We start from the raw sequence: 11,736 nt of genomic DNA, 5'->3' as shown, positions 1-11,736 counted from the left end.
GGATTCGCTCACTTACATCAGAATAATGTTTGTGCTACTTTGGAGGAAAAAGGCCGAGACTCTCATTAATGCAGAAAAAGAATCACTGGATTGATGAGAACAAAAAAGATTTCCATATACTCTCCGCATTTCTGAGGAATTTCAGACGATGCATTCTGGCAATTCATCTTGCTATCTTCAGGTAGGTAGACACTATTAGGCAATATCACAAAAAAATAACTATGAGTCAAACTCAAATTTGAAAAATTAAACCTTCTAACCTCGTAATATGCCTACGAACATATGTATCAAATTGGCGAATGCGAAGGGTATCTCAAACTGCTTGATTTTGGCTGTTTCTGATACTTCTAGACTCTATAGGTGAAAATGTTGAGAGGAGTCCTGGACTCGATTTTCGTGAAAAGTCCATTGGGGGAAACCTTTTTACGATATCTTCATCGCACAAGCCTTCTTTTTAATTTAATTAGATGGTAGTTGGTAGATTGTTAGCTAAAAGTGGCAAAAAATATGAACTTGTCCAAGTCACATTTCCAGAAAATGAATCCTGTAACGGTCTCCTTTATAGATAAGTATATTGAATGTATCATTTTTGAGACGCTTTGTAATATTACTCTTCCTTTATAAATTGTCTGTTAGTGTCGAAAACAAAAAAGATAACTGCAAGATAATGTCTTTCAAGGGAGCTTTTACGCTCTTGAAATTATATCGGAATTCTCTATATTGCCTTCCCCAAATGGTATTGATACTGTGTATATTTCACTCGATATTGAAATGCCCTAGTCGATCTTTTTCATTAATTTTTGTTCAGAACTAGTCGTTCATACTATTAATAGGAAAAAATAGGTTATTTTGCTTGTTATTCGAAATACTAATGATTGGATACAGAATCATTTTTAGTTTCAAATTAAGTTATGTTCTATTTTCATCAAAAATCGAATTAAATCAAAAAATGACTGGGACGCCCACTTTATTTCATGCAGTTAGTAATAAGAATTTTCCATGGAATTGAAGGATTCTGTGGAATCATTTTCACCTTGTAATTGTGCAGGTAGCGTTATTTTATATACTTACTTATCTACTAACTTTTTAGTAGGTTTTTCATATCGAACATACAATAAAAATGAATTAATGTGCAAGAATTAAGAAGATATATTCTAATGTCTTATTTCTTACTTAGAAATATTACTGAAACATTAATATTCACTGAACTCAATATATGTATTTGGGAGCTTTTGAGAGATAAATCGATAGCACACTACTTACAGCTCATGGCTTCTTGCTTGTTTGACCCACTCAGTACATCATAACAGCGACGACACTTTTCAAATACTTAATATAAAGGGTGTTCAAGAATTCATTGATAAGCATGAACACCTAATAGTAGAGCACTAAGGCTCATTAGAAAAGTATTTCTTCCAAAATACAATTTCCGAATATCGTTTCTGTATACAACGACTATTGCTTTAATTCATCGTTTCTTCCATGGTAAAATATTCAAATAGTATAAATAGCTGCTGATTAGTGCTGATCGATAATTCTTGAAAACTGGTTGATATGAAGCCGAACGGTTCTATTACTTACAACGAACAACAAAGGTGGAAGGCAGGACTCCGATGAGGACTAATAAGTCTTAAACCCTGGTCAGCATATGAACTTCTTTGACGGAAATGATATTAATTCTATTTTCAACAACATTCAACTGACGTTCGTTTTCACTTCTAGGTTTGGGGTACATTAAATTCGATGTGAGATTTTCGATCTCCCTGGAATAGAAATCTCATTCACATAAAATGTGAACAAATTCGAAACGGAACCAGTGTAACATGTAAATCCCAAGATTTGTATCTGGGATGTTCTGCTTTCCGCAGCCTATACGAAGTTATAAACTGTGATCTAATGCCTTAAAGTCAGTCTTGTTTGGAATCCTCATACGGAAGGATTTTCTGGCACGACTCACAGGTATAGAACGCACTTCAATCCGTATAAGGCGTCTCCGCTTTCCACTCGATCATCTTACGTCTAATCCTCTTATGAGCAGGCCCATATCCTTTGGATATATTCGGGATAACCAACACCACACGATTTTCACTTGGGGGCAGAGAAGGATCAAAACACAGAAATCCAAAACTCGCGAAAGTATGTGTTGTACTAGAATTTCCTATTTGGCTTGGTTGGAGAATGAGGATGGACTTGAAATACAGAAATTTTCCAGAAGTTTCTCAAATGACACAAAGAATAAGGACGAAGTATATTGTGGTTGGATCCTCAATCGTCAAATATATGTTATCATCATTACAGGGCAGAGTGTGAGACATAAAAATAGAAAATTTTACAATATTATCAGTCTTCCGAATTTGAGTTTTGAATTGAGGAATACTAAATACTTTCTACTTTTCATTTTGAAGCTATTCATGCTTCAAAGTTGGGAATTTTAAGTCACTCTGATATATAGAACTTAATTTTTTATCTCACATTTGTCTGCTTTTGCTTTTTTCTTATTTCAGATGAAATTTTCTGGCAACTTGAGGGAGGAGGAAGATTCCCTGGATTTTCTTTTGTTCGAGGAAAGGATCAATTTTTGCAGAGCGAGATGCTCTTCAGTAAGAAATATTTCAGCTCAAAATCATTTCACCAAAAATTGTCTATATAAAATATCCAAGATGGCGGAGATACAACCCCTAGTTCGACGAAATTTCATTGAATATCAAGTACGGGACTGTGGAAGGTGACTCCGGCATCGCAAAAACGAAACAAAACATAAACATATGGCTGGACAATTAATGGTTCAGTACATCTGAGTCTATCTGATTAGTTGCTTCACTTGAAAAAATGGTTGTGTGGGGTGAAAATAGTGAAGAAAATCGAGACAGTTTATTGGAACTGCTTATGTTGGCAAAGTGCTAATATTCTTACCCTATTTTTACGACGATTGTTGGAGAATTCGAACAAGAAGAAGATTGTGATGACCATTGTGAAAAAAATTGTGAATAATTTAGACGAATTTTATTGGTGAGATTTTGAACGAATATTCTATTCTTTTACACTTTGTCGTAAGTATTTTTCTGTCAGTTGGTATCGAAATGAGCCATTTCTTAAAATCGTGTAAGTTACTAAAAAATAATGAGAAAAATTCGGCAATCCTAAGTTTCCATTTTCATCCCTACATAAAAATCGAACGAGCCAATATCTTAAAAGAAACCATATGGTTGACTCAGTCATCACGAGATAAATTTCTTCCTTTGCTTCGCGAAATGATCAAGGTCGTAACAGGATTTATTTCAGTAATCATTTTTGATTTTTTTTACATTTGTCATTTTGAAAGTTTTGTTCAGATGATTCTTGGTGAAACGCTTTATTTTGACCAGTTTTACCTTCGGTTAATGAAAAGCCTCATCTTCAAACACACCCCGTATATTCCCATAATGTCCAAGACGTGTTCTATAGGTGAAAGGTCGGGAGATCTAAGAGAGCCAGGCAACAAATCTGGCTACATGTGGTCGTGTATTATCGTGTTGGAAAAGTTGGTTGGACAGTCTGCGAATATATGGCAGATCATGTGTCTTCACCACTTCCTGAATGTAACTATACCAAAAGTGATCCTCTTGAACGAGCGACAGCATAATTTGGACAGAATGTTGCACATGCCTTTCTATAAGAAAAATTGAGGAATTTCTCTTTCACCAACGCCGTTTTCTTACCCTTGCACGGCAATCATACGTGTTCAACAAGGTCCAAGTTCAGCCGTTCCCTGCACTAGCCAAGTCGATCACTCAGGGTCTTAGGAGTGAGAGGTATGTCCAAAACTTTTGATCGGGTGATAAGCACTTGGCATTGTCTTTGGCCTGCCATGCTCTGCAAACCATTTGTCCGCAATTGACCTTGTGAACGTACTAACACTAGACTATGGTTTCATCATAGAACACATTATTAGTTGAGGCGTTCTGTGATAAAACCATAGTCTAATAATAAACAAATTATTAATCTATGGATGAAACCATAAATATAATGCACGAAACACGAAAAAAACGCCTGAATAATGTCAAAACTCACCTTGAAAATTCAATATAAATTTTTTTTTCTACAAGCGTGCGCGTTCAACCTTTTTCCCGCACGCATTTCAGGTTGCAAAGAGTCACTTTTCCAAAACGTGCGGGAAAAACGCCTGCTATTTCTTTCCCGCACGCATTTGCGTGCGGGAATGGATTAGCAGGGGTTTTTCCCGCACGCAAATCTTATAGAATAAATTAAATTCTATCATGTCTCTATGCACCGAACGTCAACGATGAGTAACCCATGGTAACGACATGCAGAATTACGTCTGTCATTTTATATGAATTAATCAAATGAGATATGATATGTATAGTGCAATTGATATATTTATATATTTCAAGCGCTTGTAGAAAAAATATTGTTCCTAACTCTTGCGGAAAGTGTCTTGCCCGCACTCAACTGCTTACCCGAACTCTGCTTCGCATCGTTCGGACAACGGCAGTTTCGTGCGGGCAAGTATCACTTTCCGCACTTGATAGGAAAATAACTATTTTCTACAAGCGTGCGCGTTCAACCTTTTTCCCGCAGGCATTCCAAGTTGTAAAGAGTCACTTTCCCAAAAGGTGCGGGAAAAACGCCTGCTATTTCTTTCCCGCACGCATTTGCGTGCGGGAATGGATTAGCAGGGGTTTTTCCCGCACGCAAATATTATAGAATAAATTAAATTCTATCATGTTTCTATGCACAGAACGTCAACGATTAGAAACCCATAGTAATGACATGCAGAATAACGTGTCTGTCATTATATATGAATTAATTAAATGAGATATGATCTGTTTCGTGAAATGGATACATTTATATATTTCAAGCGCTTGTAGAAAAAATATTGTTCCTAACTCTTGCGTAAAGTGTCTTGCCCGCACTCAACTGCTTACCCGAACTCTGCTTGGCATCGTTCGGGCAACGGCAGTTTCGTGAGCGCAAGTATCACTTTCCGCACTTGATAGGAAAATAACTATTTTATATCACTTGGATTTGAGAACATTTGAGACATTCCAAGGATTGTAAAATGATGAAAGCAACCGAAAGGCACAAACTTAATTTAAAAAAAATACATTTCCATTGAAAGAGTTTTTTCTATTATTTACAAGGTTGGCAAAAGTTACTGAACTCGTCCATTGGGGTTGTTCTTGAGGTACACCTGTATTTCCAGAGCTCTTCGTTTACGACTTTCTTGGTTTCTCACCCGGCAGCATTATCGCATTTAGACTTTTGTGTATACTCATGGCTATTTTTCCAAAAGAAAAAAACAGTCTCGACTGAACCTACTGTTCGCCCTCTATATCAAACTTGCTAAGATATTGAAAATTTTCTCTACTTCTAACTCTTGGTATAATAAACAAATTCAAGCAGCTCTTCACAACGTATTGAACGACGATCAAGTGCCAATTATAGCTAGAAAACACAATTATTACTTATATTATGTTGTATTGTGTGAATATACAAACAGTAAAGTATAGAATTATCCGGACGGATGAAAAGATTTCAAGGCACATTGAATTCGATGTAACAACAAGCTGATCATTTCCTTCATCATTCCACAATAACTCAAATACTTTCTGAGAGGAAAAATAGCATATTTCCACAAAGCTGATTGATTCGACTTGAAACTAACTTCCGAGCAAAATGTGGTGCTTGTTCAGAAATTGGTTTTTGTCCCTGACGTGATGAGATTAGAGTTCACTAGAGCATACAGTTTTTCACAGTCGATCAGTCATTTTACACTTTCCGTTATTCTCTGCCAAATATACCTACTACGATCGAAATAAAAGTTTATCCAACTCGAATAACCAAATTGTCCGTCTCATGAATGCTGGTTCGAATTTACCTTATAAGAAAGATTTTCAGCTATTCCAGTTATGATCGATGTGATATGGTCAGAAGTATACCCACTGATATTAGAAGGGCCATACTAACAAGGAAAATGTTATCGAAAACATTCCTTGTGGATTTTTTTTTGGGATTGTCATTTTTATTTAATTTAAGCAATAAATTTTTAACCTACTTACAACATGGTATGTTGTTATTTCGAGTATCAGAGATCAGAGTCGTAATTTTGTTTGAAAAAATCTAGGGGACCTGAATACCAGTAAAATATAGCAAGGAACCCTTCGACCGAAAAGAAGCCATTTTATGTGCCGATGGCATACATGTGAGGTAAATGTATGTTCTTTTTTTGAGAATCGGATAATAAATCTGATTCCAGATCGAGAAGTAGCGAAAATGGGTTGTTCATTGAGCGGATAAAATGAAAGATTCGGATGTCACGAACAGTCACCGTACTTTCGGAGAGACGAAGTTAAATGTTTTCTTTTTATAGAAAATCATAGCTCGTTTATCTCGGTTGGAAGATGACTCTGACAGGTACAGAATGTTTTGGGGCATTAGTTTCACTAGACGAACATAGCGGATGCTTCTTGAATAATATATTGATCGAGAAGTTTTGAATCCATTCCTTATAAAGAGTGGGCCAACGGAGTGGCGATAAAGCACATTTTCACCTTGATAACTTTGTTAATCACCATAATTGACGAGTTCGGGTTTCATCATGTGATTTTGCGTATGATACAAGAGCTTAGGGAAAAACCCCAGTGAAAAACCCTTTCTCTTCGTGAGTGTAGTAGATGAAACTGAAACACTGTAAAAATTTATCATTTCCTCGAAGAAAAAGAAAGTTCAGGGAGTATTCTGAAAGTTACCAGAAAATTTCATCTGAAATTAAAAAAAAATCAGAAAAATGTGAGATAAAATTAAGTTCGATACCGTAGATTCGGGTGACTTGGGACGATTGTTGAATTCAACTTGTCATATTTTCAAAATGGTGACCTATTTTTATCTGACAAAGAGGTTCGAATATGCTTAATGACTCAGACTATTGATAAAGATATATACTATGCTTCGGAATTCGGATATAAGTTTTGAAAAAAATAAAATATACTTGTCCCAAGTCACAGGTTAAATTCTATTGATTTCTCAACTTTCAAATGCAATAGGTGACTTATTGGGACGATGCACAGTTTCGAAAAATTAGAATTTTTGATTATATAGTGGAAATTCGGTAAGGAAATTAAATGATAAACACCTATTACAGCGAAAGTGAATATATAACTCAAATGTAAAATAACTAAACAAAACAAGGGAACTTTGATTTCTTTCATTCTTTGGTCATATCTTTGTGGAAATAACGTAAGTAATAATATCCTGCTGCCAATGCGTCGCTTGTTCGGCATTGTCCCAAGCCACCCTATGAAACAACAAAATAAATGAATGGGATCCGTGTTGCCGTTTGATTTGTAAACAACCTTGTTTCATGACATATCTTATATCCCAATATCCCACGTATCCAGAAAAAAAATTACACATGCACAAAGTGAAACACATGTACAGGACACTAGAAAGTATAAGGGCCATAAAATACGCGCTTTTACTCTCCTGAATTCGTTAATTTTTCCTGTTAATTCAAACGCTCTAGTCGCGGCAAACTCAACAGGAATTAATTGTTGAACTAATCGAAAAGATGCTACACAATCTTATAAGTTTGTCCCTTCACTCATAAATGGTAGGAAACACAGAAATCTGCAAGTCGGGTAATTGTCTCAATTCAAAAATGATTCGGAAACTACATGAGTAGCCCTAAAGCCATCCTGAAATTTTAAATGACACAATGATTAACCAGATCAGAAAATTTATGGTTTCTTCTGGTTCCCCGTATATTCACAACTAGGCTCTCAACGGAATTCCATCGGAAAAGTGTGCCAATGAAGTTACTCATTTCATGTTACTGAAAACTGAAGTTTGTGTTACACCAGTTTCCTGCCAGAACTTTATATCTTCAAAGCATCTTCCAATATTTATCATTCGAATTGAATTGAGTGTTTTGTATTGCATCAAATCACTAGTACAAACTGTAATCGGTAAAATCATATCATTATACAAACTTCTGTCTCATAACTGCATTCACGCTTATTATAACCGGATCGAATGTTTCGCGGAGAACCCACTAGAATAGAAGAAACAAGCATTGATAAGAATTTCAATTGTTTCATTAAAAGAGGAACACTTCCGATTCAAAACGTCGTTAACGAATAAAATGAATTTCTCCAGATACAATGACCTATAACATATCAAAAACAGTAAAATATGATTTCCCACGTTGCGAACACCAGAAAATTTACATTACCCGGAACAATTGAACATAAATTTCTTCAGTTCGAACGTTGTGAAACAGTTAGACCATTGACCTGACATTATCGGTCAACTAAGGGCAACTTCTAGCTGGAGTCGTATCATGGGTAATATTATGGTCCAATAAACACCTGCCCACATAAACGTTAGAGGAAGTTCGAAATTGCTATACTAGTTGGCGCCTTTTTGCATCTTGGTCAGTGCTCAGTGCAGCTTACTGAACTTGTTCAGTTCAGTTCTCAAATGAGTAATTATTATTTCTAGAGCTCGACTTGGTTGGAGAGATATGTACAAAATCCATTCGAAGACAATATTCAGGGTTTGAATATTCGTGCTTATCAAAAACCGTAGACAACTATTCTTGAGAAACCCAAACACCTAGTTTGAAAAGCTTTAATTATTGAATTGGTGCGCACCGCACATCTTATGCAGCAATGGTTGTAGAAGAATAAAGATCGATATGGGAGAGATAATCATTTTCGATATTGGGCCACTTTTATACTGACACACGAATTACATGATCTCAATGTTAAATATTATTTCGATTCTAAGACCAAGGTCAATTTAATGTATTTATTGGTATGAATTAAGTATGCTATAGGAAATATCCATACGAAGACAATTAATAAAAGTTTATGGTAACATGATCATTTTGCACCGGATTTTTTGATTTGAACAAAATGTTGGTCTTCTAACAGGACTACAGTCTTTATACATAACAATAAAAATATCCATCCTCCAAATGCACTATTTATATAAGTTCTGTATAACACGTTATAGTATATCGCGCTAGGTGAAATCAAAATTCCGTCGACTTGCACTCAAAGGAGCAGTTTTGCTACAAAACAGCATTCGACAAATATTTCGAACAAATTAGAAATCATTCAGCTAAAGAAGAGAGGGAAATGCAACAAAATACAGAGGAAAACAAGAGAGAAGAAATATAGGAGATTTTAAAACATCTCCAACAAAGAAAAGCACTTGGAAAGCTAAATCAAGCGATGAAGAAACTGCCTGGAAAGTTTTCATGATGAAATTGGTGCGCACCACACATCTAATGCAGCAATGATTGTAGACGAATAAAGATCGATATGAGAGAGATAATCATTTTCGATATTGGGCTATATGTAGGTACCTACACAGATACACGAATTTCATGATCTCAATGTTAAATATTATTTTGGACCTAAGACCAAGGTCAATTTAATACAATTATTGGTATAAATTGATTGAATGATAAGTACCTACTCGTATACTAGGAAATATCAATACAAAGACAATCAATAAAAGTTCATGGTCTTTTGCCGGATATTCTGATTTGAACAAAATATTGGTCTCTTAGCAGGGCTACGGTCTTTATACATAACAATAAAATTTCCATCCTCCAAATGCACTTTTTATATAGGGTGTATTCAAAGGTGAGGCTTTTTTTTTCAACAGAAGGTAGAACTGGTCAAAATGAAGCGTTTCACCAAAAATCACCTATACAAAACTTTCAAAATGACAAAGTTGAAAAAAAATCAAAAATGATTACTGAAATAGATAGTAATACGACCCTTGATCGTTTGTTAGCTGAATTATCGCAGAACAGTGGGAAAAAGCCTATCTCCTGATTCGACCATGTGGTTTCGTTCAGGACATTGGCTCGTTCGATATTTACGTGGTAATGAAAATGGAAACTTAGGATTGCCGAATTGTTCTCATTATTTTTTATTAACTTACACGATTTTATGTAATGGCTCATTTCGATACCAACTGACAGAAGAGACTTAGGACACAAGTGTGAAAATAATACTTCGAAATCTCACCAATAAAACTCGTCTAAACTATTCAAGAATTTTTTCACAATAGGCATCACAATCTTCTTGTTCCAACATTCCAACAATCGTCGTAAAAATGGGTTGAAATAGGGAAACATCATAGCACTTTTTCAACATAACTAACATATGCACTTTCAAGAAACTGCCTGGATTTTCTACATTTTTTTCACCCTAAATTGCACTCATAACCCGTTGAATCTTTACCCAAGAATGACATACTATTGAATTTTCCATTAGATCAGCTATCTAAAGATAGCTATATATAGTATATAGAAAGATATAGTCTGTGTGCCATTTGAAATGAGAAATAAGCAGTAGGCTATTTCCGGAATAACCGGAAGCTGCAGAGGCCTGAAAATATATCAATCAGAAATTTCATAATCGGAAACCCCAAGCCCCAATACTCAAATTTTCAGCACAAAATTGTGATTAATTCTCTATAGACGTCTAATAGGAGTAATAGACCATCCACCCTGTAGATTCAACGGCGCTCCGTTGGTTTTGGGTAAAAATATGAAGGTTTGAAATTTTATGGATCATTTTGCATGTGTTAGATTCCAAAGGTTCATAAAAAAAAAATCAAAAGCAGTGCTCAGACTGAAATACACATTCGATTCAAGTCGAACTATATACATGCATTATCGTTTAAACCCTGTGTGTAAATTTTGGTAAGCCACTAAATACGGCGAATATGCGTGGTATAGTTGTGGAACTGCTAGACAATGGGTACAGGAGGAGAACAAAAGATCCGTGGAAAATGATATACGACATTCGAGCTCCAGCATACTCACCGTTGAATTGTATCCTAGGGAAAATGTTTCAATCGATAACTAAGCGCTTCTGTCACTACTCTCTAAAAATTGGTGCCCAACTCATTGAAAAATATTCCGAACAATAAAAAATTCCACCTCATTCCGACTTGTGGAAAACTCGGAACACATACCTTCCCGTTGGGAATGCAAATGCGTGGCCCAGTTTTTTTATTATCAGATTGAGAAGACTTTGTATTCAACCTTCCAGCTTTCGTGATTCCTTTATAATTCAACTAGAACTGACGAGAACGTTTGAATTTGAAAATCTGTTAAGAATAAGTATGAATTCACATAGCAAATATACAGTGTGACAAAGAGTAGGTGTAACAAATAGGGTTATCACACTAATCAAAAAAAGAAAAAAATTACCTGCAAACATGGATCCTTACTTTTTTCGCACCCGAAACAGTGTGTTAAATTTCGAAGAAAAATATGCAATAATACCAAAATGGCCAAAGATATTTCGATGCTACTCAAAATAGAATAGATTAGGATAAAATACAACAGAATAAAATAGAATACGAGTAGAATAGAAAAGGATAGGATAGCATAGGATCGGATAGGATAGGATAGGATAGGATAGGATAGGATAGGATAGGATAGGATAGGATAGGATAGGATAGGATAGGATAGGATAGGATAGGATAGGATAGGATATAACTCAGTGCAAATTGTTATATTTTTTTTAGAGTATGATTATGCGAAGTAGCTTGCAGAAATTGGTATAGGTGATTGAGAAAAAGTTGCCATATTTTCTTTGTAGAATAATATTTTTCATTATGACTAAGTAAAAATTGTTCCATTTTTTCTGTAGGATTAATATGTCATAGAAGACGGTTTTGTCGGTTTTGAAAAATGAAATTTGCTAT

This window comes from Coccinella septempunctata, chromosome 6 (assembly GCF_907165205.1).
Source record: "Coccinella septempunctata chromosome 6, icCocSept1.1, whole genome shotgun sequence".
NCBI lineage: Eukaryota > Metazoa > Arthropoda > Insecta > Coleoptera > Coccinellidae > Coccinella > Coccinella septempunctata.
This window is presented reverse-complemented; position numbering follows the sequence as displayed.